Source organism: Saccostrea echinata, unplaced genomic scaffold (genome assembly GCF_033153115.1).
Source record: "Saccostrea echinata isolate AGI-Se365-2 ecotype Australia unplaced genomic scaffold, CSIRO_AGI_Sech_v1 ptg000052l, whole genome shotgun sequence".
NCBI classification, from domain to species: Eukaryota; Metazoa; Mollusca; class Bivalvia; order Ostreida; family Ostreidae; genus Saccostrea; species Saccostrea echinata.
The window spans coordinates 444,009-465,728 of NW_026889801.1; the positions used below are offsets into that span (position 1 = coordinate 444,009).

The 21,720-nt window shown below is 29.8% G+C and overlaps 1 long non-coding RNA gene across 1 annotated transcript; it reads right to left on the reverse strand.

The window, feature by feature from the left end:
• Positions 1–16,805: 16,805 nt before the first annotated feature.
• On the reverse strand, positions 16,806–19,930 carry LOC133203913 (uncharacterized). Its single transcript, XR_009723498.1, has 3 exons — positions 19,854–19,930; positions 18,815–18,902; positions 16,806–18,266 (listed from the first exon to the last, which is right to left on the reverse strand). It is a non-coding gene; the product is annotated as an uncharacterized LOC133203913 (long non-coding RNA).
• Positions 19,931–21,720: the final 1,790 nt, after the last annotated feature.

Sequence of the window (21,720 nt, forward strand, 5' to 3'; positions counted from 1 at the left end):
TTTGATTTTATTTTATAATGGTGTGTTTTTATGTTCACATCAAAGGAAGTTAAATTATTTTTTTTCTTATCTCACAGTGTACAATCTGGATAAAATTAGTCATTATACAAATATTATCATCTAGAATACTCCGAACAGGAAACGACGACATGTGCGTCTGCTTTTAAATAGCAAAGACGATCCAAAACATTAGGTATATACTTTCATTATCAGAAAAGGAGTGGGGAAATATTGAGATAGGTACTAAGAATGTCTATTGTGTATAAATGTTCTTCGCACCTGCTTGATATTCAGTGAATCCTTAAGACGAAAAAATATGAACATAAAATATGAATGTACATTGGAAATGTATATCCATGCATACATTGAAAACATGTCCATCATGAGATATGAAGGATAAAAATTGAAAACCAAAAGTAACTGAACAAATAATTTTGTTTCCTTAATTTAAATGATATGAATTGTTGAAATGTTGCAATACAGAGAAAAACACACATTTCAGAGAAAAGTAAAGCAGAAATTATGAAACAGAAGTTGCAGTTTGCTTACAAGCAATGGACATACGTATCCAGGGTTTTGTATTGTTGCATATATTTTATTGTGTGATTTTTTAAAATAATTCAAACTCTTCATCATACGAATGCCTTGGCATCTTCTTTTCTTGAATTGTTTTAGCTTAATTTTTCTAGTGAGAAAAATTTCGATTGTTTACAGACCAAAATACAAATGTATGGCTAAGTGTGTAATAAATGCGACTAAGGAGACATATTGATATTTTGAACTAAACTAAATAAACACTATAATAAGGTCTGAACTGAAATAAAATATTTGTTATTAATATTATATTTAGAAAATTATACATGTTACCGAATAGGAATCAAAACAACGTGAAAAGAACTAGCTTTTTAAAAACCAATTTCTAAAATCATTGTGTTACAACCTTAAATTGCTTTTAAAATGTCTAGAAACGAAATACCTTCTTTAGATCATATGGAAAGAACTTAAAATCACCCTCTTTTCAATTTGATATGCATGATCGTAAAATATTGAATCAATAAAATGTTTGAAAATTTCTCACAGTGTGTAATGTCTTACATTCTGTATATTGTTATTTAGAATTGCAGATTATGCATTTTTGGTACATTAGCAAATGTGTCAATTTTTGTATGACTAAATACATTGTTCATTGTTCAAATTGTTTTTATAATCATATTCTCACGCTTGAATTCTGCTGACTGACCATAAAGTCCCGTCTGCTGTTTATGTTAAAGTCAAAGTCTGCTTCGTTTTGTTTATTTAACTTGGGAGGGACTGCAGATTGATATTTATTTTAATTATGAAAGTATGCTGTTTCCTGTGTGGATTTACTATTTAGTCTGCATTTTCACTCACACAATTCATTCTTGTAAAAAACTGAGAAATGTACATGTCCAGACGTTTTTAAAATCGGAGAAACTGTGGCCGATCACAATGTAAAATTTACAAGTTTTCAGTTTATTGTTTTTAAAGCTGCAATTTTAAGGCTAATGTAAACCGACATTAAATACCTCTGTAAAAGTTCATGTGTACTTTTAGTGAGTAAATCTGTTTATCTAATTTGTCAGGAATGTAACTTGATCTTGTTCATTTAAACATTGTAACTTTGTATTGAATTTATTTGAAGCTTGTATTTGTATATTTGTATTTGTTTATTATAGCTTTTTACCACCCACTCACAACTCACTAACCTACTGTATATCGTCACCTATTTTAAACAGGGACACCTGCGCATATTAGGATCCGCGCCCCTATGTGTACTGTTTGTGACAATAAAAACTGGCTAACTGACTGTAATCATTGTTTATATGTTTCAATTAAAAATGACATGGAAGGCAGTACACAGTGATCATTGTGAAACCAGGAAATTTGCAGAGATCTAATAGATAAGTCTTTAACATCCCCCCCCCCCACCCCCGTGCACAGGTAGATCACGTTCATCACTTCCGGGACTGATCATGAGAACCCAGGATCCACAGTGATTCATACAAAAAAATCGAAAGAAACCTGATTTTTTTTTAGATTTAGATGCTGAGAAAATTAGTCGATAAATGATGATGCATACCTAATGATTATCAAAACAACACAAAACCAACATCTTCTAATCTTGTTTAAATGTGAGAGCGCCCGAACGTACCTCTCTTTTATTTAGTCACGTTTGTCAATATTTTATTGAGAGTGTTAATTCATTGTTCAAACAGTTGAGATAAATATATTAAATGTATAAAATATATGAATGTATCAAACCAAACCAACCATTATTATATAGTAGTGATAAAGAATTTAAAAAAGTCAAATTGTGATTTGAAAAATTATTGATGTAATCCATTGAAGATTATGCAGATGTGGGCTTTTAGGACAATTATTTCAATGTAACTTATTAGCCTATTAACTGTCAAATTAAAAAGAATTAAAATTAAAAAGGCATTAATATGTGTTACATGAAATGTGACATTATTCAAAAGAATTAAAAAAAAAAAACATTTAAGCAGCAAACACCAATCACATTATACTGTTGAATAATCATTGTTAGTTTGTGTAAATGCCAATGCTCATGGGTAACCAAAATTATCCTGATTCGTAAGGATGTAATTCAAAGGGTAGCTTGTATACTTTATTAGAATAAATAATTCTACTGTGGTTAATGTTTTGGGATGTAAATTCGTGGGTACGGGTTACCCTCAAAATCCATGAACATTGATACTCCACGAACAATGATGATTGGAAAGTAGTTTTCATCATACATGCATTATGTAAATATGTACGTTAAACACTTAGTTTGCTTGAATTGAAAAGGGAAAATGAATTGCGTTTGCAGAGTTTTAATTCTTGTAAATAAATAAATAAATAAATAAATAAATAAATAAATAAATAAATAAATAAATATATAAATAAACCATTTATTTCACAAACCAATATATTCATAAATTAACAACTGTTTTGGTATTACATTTCTTACAATAAAACTGTTTTCATCCATTTTTATATACGAGATCAATAATTTAATTTTTCTTTAAAAGTTATTTTTACCTGTTCGATATTGAACAAAATATCACCAGAGAGGAGTGACATAAGCAAATATTCTATACAGGTACAAAGCAGAAAATTGATTAATCGTTTCATATTTTACCATCGGATTTGATATTTCGAACAAGGTTTATACGATCCAAATCTGTGAGAAGTTAAAAAAAGGCCTTATGTTGGATTTACTTGAAATAAGTAATGGTTTTTAATCTTTGAGACGCTTTGAAAAAAAAAAAGTCTTCACCTTCAAAGTTCAAATGTCTGAATATGACATACATTTCATTTCTTTTAATTTCATAAGACTCCTTTAGTCGAAATCTGGTTGTAAATTCACCATTTCCAATTTATCCTCTATTATTATTGTACTTTTATTTGATATTTCAATTATATTGTTACCGATATTGATTTAATTAATCTGTCTCTAAATTTCTTATTCTAGCATAAGATACCTGAATGAATAAAAGTTATTCATTACATGCTCCTCAGTGGAAAAAAAAAATCAAATGGGGCCTTTGAATGATACTCTTTATAGTATAATGTATAAACATTCGACTTGTAACACAACTCAGATGCGTCTTGAAGAATTCCCGATGAGGGTTTTTTTTTGTTTTTAATTTTTTTTTTTAAAAGATTTTTTAAAAATCTTTTAATTCTTTTTTTAAATTTGTACTGGTAGAACAAAGGTGAGACAAAAAAAGATAAAATTGAATGAAAGGTAAATGAAGTAAAAATTAACCTTTCAAATATTCTAAACATCAATGTTGAAAGGGAAGGAATGGCAAAAAAAAAAAGAAAAAAAAAAAGGGAAATAAAACTCAAATTGTTCATTCTATAAAATCTACTAGCATATACAATAAGCATCTCAGTCAGTCCAATAAAGTTCAGTATAATCCGTTTCCTGTATATAACCTTTACATACAAGATACAAAAATCATTGGTCACTGTAAAAAGTGATTTATTCTGTAAAACTATGATTTTTTTTACCCAATTGGTCGTGACGCGTTCTTAATGTAGCAATAACAACTTAGATATTTACTTAAATATTGTTATATATCACAAATAAAAAACCAGTCTTTTACTGAGACATCCAAGCAGGCTCCATAGTCAGCTTTTTAGAGGGAAAGTAAAACTCAGGACTTCTTGTTTTGAAGCATTATATAATTTTGACTCATCTACTTTTTTCTGTTAGAGAAGAAAAGGATTAGGACAGAAATAGTATCAATGGTTTGGATATCCTATCAATCATTGCTCATCAAAAAAAAAAAAAAAAAAAAAAATAATTTACTTTGTGGTTAATTACAAGTTTACAATATTGATTGTGAAACAGGTTCCTGAGAACCATATGCCATGCTTTAATAATAAATATAGATTAAAGAATTATACTTTGTTTCCAACCCACCATTTCTTTTCATGGCTTCTAAAACTTTAAGTTCTAAAAACCTATATATGTGTACAATGCAAATGTTAGGGAAAATTAGAACTCAAACTAGGATTATATTATTTTGATAATGCACAATTTAACAATTTGTAAATCTAGTGCAAAGGGCAAGTAATAAAGTCACCGTCATATTTCAAAAGCAATTAAGACTAAGTCCTGTTTAAATGAATTATATAAATAAAGATAAGGATTGCACTTGACCTGTGAGTACAAAAGATAAGAAATAAAGGTTCAATGTGATGACCTATGAGTAACGAGTTCTCAAACCGGCATGGAAAACGAAAGATCGATTATCATTTAAGACATACATACGAAAGAGTATTAAAGTGGCCTTTACCTTTGTGAAGAATTTGCTTACCGTCAATTCTTTTTGGTGTTTTTCTTTACCTGGTTAAATCGAGATAACACTAGCGTGCAAAGCGTGGTCTACAGTCATTCATAAATATTGAAAAGGACCTCAGAAAGATGAGGCCATATTTGAGAGAACTTATAATGGAGTTTGAATTTGGGTAAATATTATTTAAAAGAATTCATAATGTTATTCATTTTAACTTTATACATACAATGAATGTTTGTTGTACACTTAAGACCTTAAAGCTCTGCAAGTCCATGCTACTTTCTGAGTTAAACACCATAATAATAATAATTTAATTTAGTCATTGAACATTTATGTCCCAAGCGATAACGTATAACTATAGCAAGTCTCAAGAATAAGTTACTTAATTCAGAAAAATAAGGGAAAAACAACAAAAATTGATTTATTAAATTGAATTAAATAGATTTTTTTTTCATCAAGTGCAAGATCTTATAATGAAGAATATCTGCCATTCGTTACTTTCTAACAATAAAGTCATTTTCAAGTCCTTTGAAAAAATCAAAATGAAAAGAATGTATCCTTAAATCAATTTCTGCAATGTATTTCCACCTGATTCAGTAATTATGATAAAATTTCATTATAGTATAGATAATTTTTTTGTGGAGCAAGAAAAAGGAGTATTCTTGATAATCAGTATTTTTCCCTTTTCATTTCTATTCTAAAAACTCTAAAAATTGATAGAACTGAATCCATGAGTATTGCTGTTAAATTCGTAACTTATGTTATTGAAAGCCATATACTCTTTATAGATAGAGGCAAACTATTTAAAACCAATTTGATTTTATAACACTCAACTGTTTTTTTTTTTGTTTGCATTAAATGATTTTTTTGATGTCCCAATATAAAATCTAGATAATATTATTCTAGATATAAAAGTCATCATATAATATTTCCATTTCTATTCGTTTTCTCTGTGATAACTCTTTGAAAGTTAGTTGAGTTGATTTCTTGATAATTCTAATGGAATGTAAATTTCGCCAAGCGAAAGGCCAGGAGCTAAGAAGGCCTAATATGCATGTAATTCTCGTGCGGCTGACTTTGTGTTTGACGTCAGTGGGCGGGGATTATTGAAATTGACATGTGAGGCATCGTGTAATTTAAATCTATTAGTCTATATTTTTAAAATTTAAATTTACAATTTTATTTCAAAATTAAATGGAAATATAAGAAATCACTGTCTAGTTAGTAGAGTATGCCAGGGACATCAACGATAGTTGGAAACGTGGGATAATTTATGCATAACGGGCTTCGCCCGTTATGCAAATTATCCCACGTTTCCAACTATCGTTGATGCCCTGGCATACTCTACTAACTAGACAGTGATTCCTTAAGTATACTCTGGACAAGAAACGAAGACGTGTGCCCTTACTATAAAAAAACCAGGGTCTTTCTAAAACATGTATATCTATTATCATTCAGGAAACCATATACTTTCACTTATTATCAGCAAAGACACTGGCAAATATTTGGGATGGGTACGAGGAATTTCTATTCTGTATGAATGAAAAAATCAAACGTCCTTCACATTTGTATGCTAATAAGAGAAATACAAACTGCCTGGGGAATATATTATAAGAGCATGAAATATGTAGTATATGGGAAATGTATATCCATGCATTCATAACATATCTATTATGAAGTAGAAAGGATAAACCACGAGAACGTAAAGTAATTCAACAAATATTCATGTTTCTATTCTATAAAGGGATGAATTGCTTGAAATGACACAATTATTTAGACTACACCCACTTCTACACAAAGTTTATAGAAGATTGGAGCATATAGATTATAATTATTTATAAAATCTACAGTTATTGTAGATTGCTTAGAAGGAATGGGCTTACGCATATACGGTTTTTGGTACATTGGGAATATTTAGTCGTAATATTCAGTTAAATAAATTAAACCTGCTAATACAGAAAATAAATCACAAAATAAAATATATAAAATATAAAGTAATTTTAAAAATTGATTCTTGATTTTATTTCATCAATCACTGTGTTACAATCTTACTTTGTCCTTCACTTATCCGGCAACGAAACATCTCTTTTAGATTTTATTGAAAAAAATGTCGTTAAACACTTAACATTGAAAACCTCACTCTCCTCCATCTAATAACTAATTTTCATGTATGCACAATTGTAAAATATTAAAAAATAGTGTCTGAAAATCTCTCACAGTGATTATTATGAAACAAGGAAATTGCAATCATTTGGCAGAGATTTGAAAGATATGTCTTTTTTACTACCGCCCAACGTTCGACAGATGGATTATTTTACTTCTGTAAGATAATCACTTCCGAGTCTGATAACCCAGAATATACAGTGATTCATACATAAGAGTTTTCGAAGGAAATCTTAATGAAAATTATTTTTATCAAATTTAAAAGACATTTACGTGTTACTTGAATTATGATATTTTTCAGAAAGCATTAAAAGATCAAGCATTTTGATAAATCAAGCAACAAACATCGATCACATAATAGTGGTAGTCGTTCATTACGGATACGTTTGATTGTTAAGTCATCATGCATGCATTTTGTAACTATTTAGATTTAGAACTTAAAATGTTTAAAAATGGAAAATTATATCATTTTGCAAAGTTTGAAGGTCTTTGTCTGCAATCTTTATTATTATTATTATTTTTATTTTTGCACAATGGCTAGATGATTTTTTTAAATTGTTTAAGAGACAAGCTAATATACTAGTGATTAATTTTAAATATGTAATGCTATGGAATTCAGATGAGGCTAGAAAATAAACCAGGTGCCCATACGTTGGAAAACAAAGATTTCAGATAAAACATTCTAAAATTAAACTTGTATTATCGATTGTAAACATTGTTATTTTTAGTTCTTTAAGTTCTTTGTTGCACTTTAATTATAAAAGTTAAACTGTTGACTTCGACAGAAATAGGATAGCAATGAACGGGAACGGACTTCTTTCTATGTACATATAATCTACTACACAAACCAATGTATTCATAAATAAATAGCAGTTTTTATTTTACGTTTCTTACACTAAAACTGTTTTCATCCATTTCAATATACGATGAAATCAATGATAATTTTTTTGAGTTATTACTTACAGTTCAATATTAAAACAATAAATGGAGATCAGTGACGAAAGATAATTCGTTCAATATAGGTGCAAAACAGATAATTGATTAATCAATACATATTATATTATTGCACTTGGTACATTGAACAAAGCTTTAAAAATCCAGATCTATGAGAAGTATTAGAAGTCGGCCTAACATTGGATTTACTTAAAATAATTAAGTGTGTTTCTTTTTGAGACGCTTTGAATAAAAAGAAGTCGTCACCCTCAAAGTTAGAATGACTTAGTATACTTCATTTTTTAATTCCATAAGCCACCTGTAGTCAAAATCTGGTTGTCAAATCTCCACTTCCAAAATGACCTCAAATGTTGATGTACTTTTGTTTGATATTTCACTTATATTGCTACAGACATAGATTAAAATAATCCATCTCTAATTTTCTACTTCTTGCAAATAATGGCTGAATGAATAAAAAGAATCGTTAATTGCTCGTCAGTCAAAAAGGTTCAAATGAGGCCACTTTGAAAGATATTTGTTAGACTATATTGTTTAAACATTTGACCTGTTGCACAAATCAAGCCCCTTTGAATGATACTCGTTAGACTATATTGTTAAGGTCTGACGGCACGTTCCTAAAATATCTGTTTTGTTTTTCCTTTGTAAAATATAAGAAATATTCATAACATTAACCTTATCTTGTGATTTCTAAACTGTTTTCAACATGTCTTATATAATAAATACAAAAAAAAAAAAAAAATTGTGATATTGACAATTCAAGTGATTTCAAATAGGATTATATAGGAAACACCTCTGGTATCTTGCACAAATGCCCGGTAAGGTACCTCAATTCTATTTTTAATATAAATATTGGAATGATAAAACAACTGATGGGCAGAAAGGATCAAATTTAATCAAATTAAGTCATTCAGTCTAGTTTCCGGTTTATTACTCTTACATTGACGATACAAAAATAAATTATGCATTATTCACTGTAAAACGTGACATGCTGTAAAACTAAGATTTTATTCAATTTGTCGTAAAGCATCCTAATGTAGAGATAACTTAGACATTTTCTGAAAGATATCTATATATCACTAATAGAAAACCAGTCTTCTATGGACCCCTCCCAGCAGGCTCTGTGGTCGGCGTGTTAGAGGGAAAGCAATGCATTTCTACTTGAGTTTGTATCTTTATAAAAATTTTTCTCATTAACTTTTTGCTGTTAAAGTAAAAAAAAAAAAAAAAAAAAAAAAAAAAAAACAAGATTAGGTCGGAAAAGACATTTATTTGGATACCCTTTAAATCACATCACATTACAAATAATGCTCATAAGATAAAACATTTAAAATTCAATTTGAAGATATTAGTATATTATATAGATTATATAGATTAGAAACTGTAGATAAAGGTTCCTTTGATTCCGTATTCCATGCTTCAATAATAAGTAAAATTTACAGAATTATACTTTATTTCCAACCCATGATCTCGGTTTATTGTAATTCTACTTAAAGTTCTTAAAAAAAACTTCGTATAATAAGCATTTTAGAGATATTTAGGGGAACATAAAATGGGGATTAAGCTGTTATCTTGTCAAAGCCCAATACAACAATTTGTAAAGCTAGTTAAAGAGCAAACAATAAAGCGATCGTCATATTTCAAAAGCAATTGGGCTAAATCCTGTTCAAATGATCTAATCATTTGATTTTATGAAACCAAAGATTAGAATTACACTAAACTTGTGAGCAAAAAAATACGCTATTTTTTTTTTTTTTTTTTTTTTTTTTTTACATATTTCATAACGTATGAATAATCAGTTTTAAAGCGTGCGTGCAAAGCAATCGACCAAAAATTATTTCGAATATTTTACATACTAAAGAGTTTCTTAAGTGTCCTTCACCTTTGTAAATTAAAGAATTCTTCTTACCAGCAATTCAATTTATTGTGATATCTACTTGGTTAAATCGAGATAACACCAACGTGCAAAGCGTAGGCTCATTGATGAAAAGTACACATTCATTCATAGTCTGTTTATATGTAGAATAAACCATTTTAAAAGTAACCAAACGCAGAGATGAATATATATATCTTAAATCAGCGCACAGAAGGAAATGGTTGTATGTACAAAGTTTTAAAGATTACATGTTTACTCTAGCAAAGAACTAACAAGGTCATTCATTTATATCAAAAAAGGATCCCAGAAAAATGAGGCAGAATGTTAGCGATCATGAACGTATAATGCAGTTGCATTTGAGTAAATATTACTTGTAAGACTTAACGAAGTAATTCATTTTATTCTTATAGATACAGTGAAATTTGTTCTACACGTCAGAACTTGAAGCAATTCAAGTCAATACTGTTTACCTAGTGACTCACAATAATATAAATTAGTAATTGTAAACATTCATGTCCCATGCGACGCCAGGATAAACTGAAATAGAAAGTTACAAAATTAGTAACTTTATTCAACAAAATATGTGAAACAGCTACACAAAATTGATTAGTTAAAAAAAAAACAAAAACAACCCCCCCCCTCCCCCCAAAAAAAAACCAAAAAAAAAAAAAAACCAAAAAAAAAAAAAAAAAAAAAAAGAGATCTGTTTTTTAATCATGTACAAGAACTACTAATGAGGTATATCTGCAAAATCGTTACTTCCTAACAATATAATAACAAATATAATTTTTTTTGCCCTGTTCTTTTAATGAAATAACTCAAATTCTCTTTTAGGAAAAATAAGGGAATTTTTTTAAATGCTCCCAAATATGTCAATATGATCTGACAACAAAGACAAATATATATTTTAAGTTCAGCGTAGTGTAAGGCTCTTTACGATATGTCAGAAACTTGTTCAAAAACAATTTTATTTGAATGTAAAAATACCAGAAATCTGTTTGCGTATAGCAGAGATTCCAGATAAATTCTTTACAACAACAACGATGTGTCATTTTTTCTGTGGTAGTGTCTTAACTTCTCACTCATATATTAAGGGTCAATTTAAAACAAAATTTAGCTGAAAAAACTTCAAAAGTATGAAATCATGAACCTAAATTTCAAAACAAAATATTTATCATTTGTCATAGTCATTGTTCTACAAGACAAGTTCAAGGAATAAACAATAACAGTTTACTTTATTTACAATCTGTTGGAATTTCGATGGAAATTGTTTCCCATTACTAACCGATCGACCAGTTTATATTCTTATGAAGGAGAACGTATTCAAAAAACGTCTACATTGTAAGAAAAAAAATTCTTGGTACATCCTTCGATTCGACATTTAGAATTTTCGAAGTCTTTTATACCAATAAACAATAATTATTTTCAGTTGTTTGTTCACTCGATATATATATAACAATTAACTCGAAATAAAAGAGACCATTGAGTTTACTGCATTATTTGATATTTGCCTGTTTTTACTAACTATAGACGTTTATAAGCAACTATCAACCAAATTGTGTGACAACGAGTCGACTTCAACTTTTCCATTTTCAACTTCCCTTCCCAACTTCTTAACATTCCACTGTACCTGCATTTAGTTTTAAATGTCTTCCAGCTGATTCGTCACACAGGATCATACTCTTAGTGCAATCAGTTTATAAACCGAGACAGGCTACTGACAAATAAGTTTATATTGCAGGGATTCTAAAAAAAAATCTCGTTGATGGTCAGCATTTTGCAAACGCTATGGTCGTTATAATAACTTCAATTGTAAATACAACCCTGTCAGTGCGTCGCATTTACACCGATGTTAGGACATTGTTTTCATGCTAATTCTGACTGCTTACTCCTTACTGGCACCTGATCGCACCTCTGGTTTTTTTGGCATGTTCTCAATTTGTATTGTTTCTAGGATTTATGAGATTGATCACCGTTGTCTTCACTTTTTCATTATATTATTTGTATTTAATTGTGTTACTTATTGAACCTTTTGCAAACAGAAACAAGCAGTCTGTAGTTAGCTTTATACATTTAGCATGTATTTCACAGCCTCTAACTTCCATGATGTAACACATACGATTAACACGAACTTTTATCATTTTAAAACCGCTGACTTATATCAAAATACCTTCTTCTAAAAAGAAGGATCCCAATACAATATTAAAACTGCACTGATTGAAAGCATCATGCTATACATGCTTTATTTTATGAAGGAAAATTAATTAATCAATTTATTATATTGTTTTATGGTAAGTGTTATATGCGCTTTATATAAAAAAAATCTTCAATTTTTTTGCATTGAAAAAAATGTATCTTTTATTATCAATGATTATGAATCATTACAAGGATATGCATATAATATCTTTAAAAATTATCATATACAAGGATTCTCCCAAAAAGTCGTAGACAAAGTTTATAACTTTATAAATTTTAAACCAATACTAACCAAATTTTGCATAGCTGTCATTTATGCAATGTTCCTTTAAATAGTGAATTCTTAAATAGATATCTTCCATACTTATAATATTATGATGATTTATAAAAAGGCATGGGGCAGAACTTTAAAAATAATTCTATTTTATAATGAAAAAAAATTATCCTTAAATGAATATCTGCAATATTTTTCTACCTGATTCAATGATTATAATTTAAATGAATTACAATATGTACAGATTCCTTTCTGGTGCCAGAATTACGAGTATATATGATAAGCAGTAACATTCCCCTTATTATTTTCTGTTCTATAAACTAAAAAAATATGAATATGAATATTCCTGTTAAGTCATTTCTTATTTCATAGTAAGCTGTCTTCTTTCTATCTAAGCAAACAATTTAAAAACAATTTGATTTTATCACACTATGCAGTAAAAATCGGTTATAAAGAACTCGCTTATAAAGAAATTTCATTTAATACAAGATTTTTCACTATATTTCTAATACGGATATAAAGAACCCCGCTTATAAAAAGCAAAATTCCGGGTCCCAGAGACTTCCTTATAGATTTTCTTAGTATCTTTTTTGTTTGCAATAAAAACGATTATTTTTTAAAATTTCAATATTTTTTGTTATTTGAAGATTGTAGTAAAATAGGGATGTCTGCTCTTCCCTCTTCTCTTCACATTCTGTATTGACTGAATCATGCATGAAACTGTCAAGAATAAGCGGATGGGAATCAGTTAGGCTTTGTCAGATATGCTCGAAGACCTAGATTTTGCAGATAATATAGCACTGCTAGATCACCGACATCGTGACATGCAAGAAAAAACCAACCAGCTTGCAACAACAGCAGGAAAGATTGGTCTGAAAATTAATAACATCAAAAACGAAGATCATGAAGGTCAACACTAAATCAGACGAACCCATAACCTTATATAGTATAAAAATTGAAGCTGTCACGTACTTTGTCTATCTAGAAAGTAAGATCACAATAGATGGGAACTCTGAGGTAGATGTCCTAGCTCGGATGTCTAAAGCCACAGGATCGCATGTTGCACTGCGAAACATCTGGAGGTCAGCAAAGTTCAGTATTAATACCAAACATGGGAGTTTTCAAGAGTAATATGATTCGACTTCTCCTGTATGGTGCTGAATCATGGAAAGTAAAAAAGCCATTTCAAACAAGCTAGATGCTTTCCAGATGTTGCCTTTGTACAAAAGGAATAACACCAGTCCTCTATCCCAAGTAATGGGGAAAAGAAAATGGCCGCGGATAGGACACATATGCGGAATGCACCCAACCTCCATCCTCCATCAAAAGGATTGCATTGAGATGAACATCAACCGGTAAGAGAAATAGAAAAAGACCAAAAGAGACTCGGAGAAGATCGGTGGAGATAAAAATGTAGGAGAACAACTTGACATAGGGACGGGTACAGAGAAGGGCTGCATTTAATTTCCGGAATTTTTTGAAATTTTTAACATTTCATTTCCGACATTTAATAGTTTTCATTTCCGCCATTTTAAAGTTTTCAACTCCGACATTTTTCAGGTAGTACTTTTCGGCAATGAAAGCAGGATTGAAGACTTCATTTATAAAAAAAAAATGAAAGAATAAATCATGAAAAAATCATTGAAATCCAAGATATTAATGATTTAGATATTTAAAAAATCACAAAATATTACGAGTGATTGCCCTATATTTATCTCAAAATTAAATTTGTGGAGATAAATATAGAATATTAATTATCTATGGCGGATAAAGGTTCCTGTGAATTTAAATTTTTTAACTTTAAACTTTTTTTTAACTTTTGTGAAATTTTGATTTGTAAAACGCTGTGTGCAATGAGAATTCTAGGGATATTTAGGAAAATGTAAAATGAGAACTCGGCTGTAATTTTGAAAAAAAGAAGCACAATTCAACAATTGGTAATACTAGTGTAAAGGAGAAATAATGTTGTTGCAGTGGACTTTTGAGATTGATTTCTGTTCATTATCTTTATATTTCATTTGATAGAATTTTGCATTTGTTTTAAAATGTAGTAGAGATTTTTTGGGAATTCTTCAAAGAAATATTCTTCACTTTTAAAAACAGGAAAGCATGACTTTCCTAGTCAAAATGTTCTATTTATATTGACCTTAAGGTTATCTCTATAGCTAGAATTGACAGACATACATACGATGTGGAATTTTTTAGTATCTTATAACGCTAGCAGATAGTCATTCACAACCAAATAGTATTGCTCATCCTCAGGTGATTCGAAGACTGTAATCTTGAAAAATAATGATTAAATGTGTCAAGAGAGGTCGAGTTTGAAAACAAATGCGTACCAGATATTCCACATACTATAATCCATCTTTTGAGTGTAAAATATATCAAGGGACAAGTGTGTCCGTTTTTGAAAAATGTTTTTGTGTACGATTTTTCATGATAATTACCAAATGATTAAATCTTATTCGAAATAAAAAAATATGATTTTTTTTTACTGATTTGAGAATAAGCTTGAGCAAAGCAAATTAAAATTTCAAGAATTCTTTAAGATTTTGAACAAAGCATACTATTAGTTGAAAATAATTGTTGCTTACCCAGCATTATATTCCGCTGACTTCGGAAATACATGTTTTAAATGCATTTTCTGTTCTTTTGATTTCTTAAAAGGGGTTTTATTTTTACTACGAGTCGCCTTTAAAGTCATTGATCCTATTTTTAAAACACTTGTTTTGTTTGAATAACCCTTGTTCCAAAATTAAAGATTTTTTTTGCGTAAAGCATAAGCAATAGGCAATGAGCACTTCCTTTAATGTATGGTATGTATCTGGTTTATTGAAGGGATGATTCATTTCACTATGTAAGCACTGACTGAGCACTAAAGGCGTTCCAACACAGATGGAGAATTTAACCTACATAACCCATGCGAGTGATGTCAGATTCCGACTTATACTAAGTTCTCACTTTCTATATCATTTATATCATCTCTTATAGCGTCATAGTTCTCACCGCTTTCTTATCTTATGCCAAGCTTTGAGATAGTCACTTTGAAGTCCTAGGTTTGACCTGACTAGGAGTGGAACCCATTGCCTTCCCATCACTATGTGAGGGCAAAACTAATTAAACCTTCAAGGCGTTTTTCTACAGTTGTGAATTCTTCGTACGTTATTCATTATTATACTCTTATTTTTATCTTGAATAAGTGAAACAAATATCAAATTTTCGTAGACTTTGCATTTTTTTTTTTTTTTTTTTTGTAAAGCTTCACCAAATTCTGTTTCAAAGAAAATTCCATCGCAAACATTCCCCGCTGAGACGTGCAAGTATGTCAAGATGAGTTTTTAATAAATTAATTTTAACGGATAGGGTTCATAAGACAGCTTAAATCGATCGAGGACATAACAGCAAAAACACAGTTCTTATGGAACATAATTATTCATCTTAAAAAAAAAAACAACACATTTTATTATTCTTTTATTCTTCGAAACCGTTACTGTGAGGCTATTTATATTTTTATTAGTTGGGAATATAAAAAGTGCACTGGTAACAATATAAAATCCCTTTCTTGGCTGAAACGTGAAGTTCCAATCATTTGTCGAAGTATAAAATGAGAAAAGATTTAATAACATTTATTATGAAAAACTCTTTTCCTGAACTAGGTTGAACTCGACAACGTACATATCTCGATCATTATTAATTAGATATTAAATGCTAATTAATATAAAGCAATGCAATTTTTCTGCACATTTATTCGAGGAAAACTGCATGTATAAACTTTTGACCAGCAGGGCCCTTTTGAGTTTAGAAAGATAATTTAACACTTTTATGTCAAATACATTGTAAATTAAAGTGATTTTATAATATCTATTAATATAATAGATTTTAATATATTTGTATTTATATCATGGGGCACTTCTATAAGAGTAAGGATACTGGTTTTGATTAATGCGAGTACATGTAGTAGCAGCACCCTTCTGTCTATATAAGAAAATATGAAACTCATATCATAATTGAAAATATTACGCATTTTTTAGCTTTACAAATGCATTTCATCCTACAGTGATAAAAGATTACAATCTGTAAATAGTAATTGGCTGATACAAGATTTAATATTAAAGGGCAAACACAATTAAAGAACCATGGATGAAAACAGAGCGTAATTGTGGTAGTTTAACAGCATTGACTTCGCAAAAGCGTGAATCTTTAAGACTAAAAATCAGAAGTACTTGGAAAATTGGCATGGCACGTCTTGACATAATATCTACCAATTTCAGACATGTACCAAGTGATGGATTTCTCTACGTGCAATTTTTATTCACATGTAGACATACACATTAGCTATAAAAGCAAACGTAATCTTGTCGCTATGTATTGATAACAAGCAATTTTTTTTCCTTTAACATAAAGGCATTTTACTAATCCTTGTTACTTGTGTATAAAAAATACACATTTTTAAAGCAAACAATTATAAAAATATATACTTCTATCATAAATAAGCACAAAATACCATGAATGAAGGGTAAACTATAAAGTACATAATTATATAAACATACTAAGCAAAATTGGTCAAATATTTTGAAAGCTTGCCATTCAAATTGGCAAGTGAAATAATTATACAAATAATTTTGTAAAAAAAGAAATTCAAATATAATTTTTTCCGAATGATGAGAAAATGAACTAATGCCTACAATTTGCATAATGTGTGCCATTTGTTTGTTCAAATTCATTTCAATAAATGGAGGCCCTTTTGTATTTATTTGTTAGTTACCACAAGTTGTACCAGTAAACTGTAAATTAAAAAAATAAAATCTTATACGAGGGTTGTTCGAAAAGTTCGTGGACTGATGCGATAAAATTATTACTATGTAGTCTATACTTACAAAATTTGTAATGAACATAAAACAACAAAAGTTAAAGAAATGTTGAAAATTTTAGCTTGATACCTTGAATATTTACCAAATTATCATAAAATAAAAAAGACATTATATGATCACCCGGCGCTGTCGCCATATAGTTTCATGGCGTCATTGTCTTTCAATGTCCGCATTCTCAACCTCATACACTTATCTTGATAAGTTTCCGTGGGTTAAGTAAAGATTTAAACCCGTCTTGTTTATATGATTTTACAATGTCATAAACAGCTTCTTTCAATGCATATAATATTGTAAATAGATCTGAAAGATCCTCACTTGATTATTACAGCATATTTGCTTGTCTGAGTTCAACATTTTTCAGTAGCCCATTTAAATATTTCCTAGGTCTATGCCAGTTTTTCCTGAGTGCGAAACTTCATAGAATGTTGGAAAAAGAAACCCACCCCCTTTCTGACGTCATTACAACCCCATAATTGTTTGGACGTTTCATATAAATTTTACGATAAAATTTCATAGAACTTACAGAATGGGGTAAAAATTGCAAATATTACGGTACAATTGTGTCATTCCACATGAGTGAATTCACGGGATTTTTGAATGACAAATGCTCATATCAAAAAATGAGGTTTTTTTTCTCAGTTATACTTAGGTAGAAAAAACGTAATCTTCGAGGTTGAGCCGCCTGGACATACCATTGCTTTCAAAAACATCAACAATTCATTAAAAAATAAAACTAATGATGTATAGCTTATTATATAAACAAATAAGATGATGCTAATTAAACGTTGAAAAATTCATTGATGTATCTTAAGCGGTTTTAATTTTATGACGCTAGTCCACGAACTTTCCGAACAATCCTCGTACACGTACATGTACAAAGTCTCTGTGCCCTTTTGTTTAAAAGTTAAAAGTAAAATTTAAAAAAATAGATTTTAAAGGGTTTCCTCCCTCATTCCGTGTCAGGATAACTTCAGGGTTTCCTTTGAGGGTTTTTTGAATAAATATTGGCTTTTGAAACATCAATGTACATCAGAAGTTCTCGGAGGAGTTTCCTTCCCTTTTGTTTCAACAACCTCTTGAATATAACGTCCAAACTATTTCTAAAAAAAAAATGTAAAATACATCCTCAATAGAGATTTAATTTATGAGATTCCTATGTCTGAGAAATACTACTGTACACAGTGAAATTTTCGCCCCCGTTTTATTTTCGCCCCCTTTCGCCCTTGACACAAGTGGACGAATATAAGATGGATCGAATTCAAAGAACAAAGTATAGTTTCTTAAACAAAACTGTGATTGGGCGAAATTTTGACGGGGCTAAAAGTGTAAAAGGGCGAAAATAACACGGGGCGAAAATTACCCTGTACACAGTGTTACTGAGAGAAATCCCAACAAAACAGATGAATTCAATTTTGCATTCGAAACCTTTGGTTTTTATACATTTTTTTTTACTGATTTTTGTCAAAGAGATATCCTTATCTGTTTTACGATCTCAAACACCCATTTTGATTTGTTGTAAACATCAGTATCTAATAGGCATCAACCAGATTTTTTTATTTCTAGATTGTTGTTTTTTTTTAATTTTAAAATTGCATACTAGTATCTCAAGCAAAATTAATGAATAAACATTTATATAAAAAATGCTTACTGTTTCTTTGTATTTTGAAGTACGTCATGACGGAAAATTGGATTGCCTCGCTTCTTTGACGGAGACCTTGACATACTTTTTTCTTCACCTAAGAGGATAAACATGTGAAAATCAAGATAACAGCATAATTACGCATACGCATGCAAGTTCGTCGATTTTTCTTCTGATTATACCACCTATATTTACATGTAGAAATATTTTAAAATTTTATGTTTGCAAACAACACAAAGACTCGGTAGTCCCAAATCTTTGAAAAGAAGGACGTCTTGGCCAAGGTTAAAGACAGCAGACAAGCAAGGGGTTAATGTAGAGGTACTTCATTCCTTTTAATGCACTAGACCCAAACGGCCTTTGAGCACTGAGGGATCTATTTGTGCCAGCACCTACTGCGACACGGGACCTCGGAACATTTTCTTACTTCGACTCTAGAGCAAGCGCTCTAACCATTGCGCCACGCGGGCGACTTCTGTGACATGCACTCTTCGGAATCTAAAGGTAACTTTTATGAGATTGCTATCGTAACCGATAATATTGTGTTGACCTCTGTACATGACACTGTATATTTATTTACTTGTTTGTAAATCATAGTATGCATATAATATTACAGTTAAAGGGTATAATATATAAGTTATTTCTTAAACGTTCATTCAAATCTGATCATATTTGCCCATTAACTAAAAGGCATCAAATGCAAGCATGTAAAGATAACTGAATTGCCATAGAATCGAGAGATAAACACATCTCGTATATCATGTATATGACAAGATATAAATTGACTTGAACCCGCATCAAAATTCTTATTTCTTTACAAAAGAACCAGCACCAGAACCAGGCATTATTTAAAGAAGCTTAATGTCTATAGCACAAAGCACATTATGTTGATACAGAAAAGCAAGATTTCTTTAATTTAGATACATCGAGATAAGGAAGAATTCTGAGGGAAAATAATGGTAAAAATTATTTTTATAGCATAACAACTTTTTCAATAATGGTTATAATGCATTGACAGAAAATAGGCATAGCCAGTTGAATTACTTACTGCTTGTATCATGTGTATCATGAGAATAATTTCCTTTGCCTATTCGTTCAGCGTCAGGCCTATAATACACTTTTTCATTGCGGCAGAGCTCTATCTCCGGTTTGTATGTTGTTTCTGTGGATAAAACGCTGATATGATAATAAATTCATGTTTGAAAAAATTCTGGAACACAGCTTATATAACATCATATACATTGATGGATAACGCACTCTAATATCATAAGTTTCTAATGATTGAGATTTCAATTTCTCAGGTTTGCTCTTATGTAAAACTGGAAGCCTTCAGACGGCTTAATTATTACAGTTTCAATGTTGTTCACCTTACATATCTATTTTTTTTAAAAAGGATAACGATTATATGTATTTGACGACACAATAAGATGATATGGTAAGGTGTATTAAGAAAAATAGCTTTTCTAGATTTGAAGAAAAGTTAGAAATGATTAAAGTTTCCTTTCTTTATAAGAACATTAAAACCTTCCGCATTTATTAAAATAAGAACTTATCATAAAATGGTTTCGAAACTTTTTTTTTTAAAAGTTGATGTCTAGCAGAGCAAACTACACTCGCTCATTTTTAAATTCAAATACAAAATTCCGTTTACCCACTTCAATAAATATACATTTAACTTTTACAGGCTCCTTAGTCATTTTTTGTAATTTAAATCTGAACTACCGGTAAAAATATATCATAATACTTACCTCCACAACATTTCACTTCCTGTCCAAGATTATATTTATCGTGAACTCCTGATTTTGAACAACAAATCTGAGTTGTTTGATTAAATGTCTTTTCTGGTAATGTTTCATTCATAGAGTACAAACAATTTCCATTTCTTAGCTCTGAATCAGAATAAATGTACAATGGCAAAACATAGTATTTGACCAAAGTTTAAAATTCAGAAGTAACAAAAATACAAGTTTTGCAAATAATTTACCTTTGCCCATAGTATCAAGAACCACAGCAACGAGACAAAGAAGTCGCAAATACTGTTTGCACTCCATATTTCTTCTTTTGAGAAAGTAGGAATGCTGCACATTTTATGTCTTTCTGTTTAATTTTTATATCTTTTTGTTACATTTTGAGATGACGTAAATGCAAGGGTACGTAACTCATGAATAAAAAAAAAAATCGGAAATTCATCTCCTCTGGAAAAACCCCTGTTCATCGCTATCAATAGATTTGTCTTGTTTAGTGAAATTCCCTTCTGGTAAAAATAATTATGATATCTTCCAAACCTTAAGCAAAATGCCTTTGCAGAAATACTTGTAATTATATAATAATAAAATCCATATAAAGTATTGTACAAGTGGCAGAAATGCCATTTGTGATTTATTTTAGAGCTTAAGAACCATACCTGAATCAAGAAAGCTGTTATATTCTTGATTATAATATTGAAATTCTAGTACATATATATGACTGTTGACAAATTTTACTCCAACATTTAAATTGACTGAACTTTTAAATGCTTTAAACGATCATCCTTGACAAGTACAGTAAATATTCTGTATGTATTGATGAAAATAAATCACACAGGGTTTTTATTCAAATAGTTAAAAAGATTGTAATTATTTTATCATTATAAGTGCTTTGTGTGTTAAATAAATTGCAATATATTTCATAATTTTGGGTAAAGTTGCATAAAAGATGTATAATATTTGAAGTCCTTTTAAAGCTTAATTCAACAATGGTATTAAAAGGCAAAAGTGCATTTCTTTTTTTAAAAAATGAAAGCTTAAAATATCAAGATAGGAAGTCACTGATAAACCGCCCTGAACTCTGAATGATGAATTAATGTTTCGTATTTAAGATGAATATATATGGAATGCATAAACAATGAAAAAAAGGTTTTGAAATCTGGTTTAGAA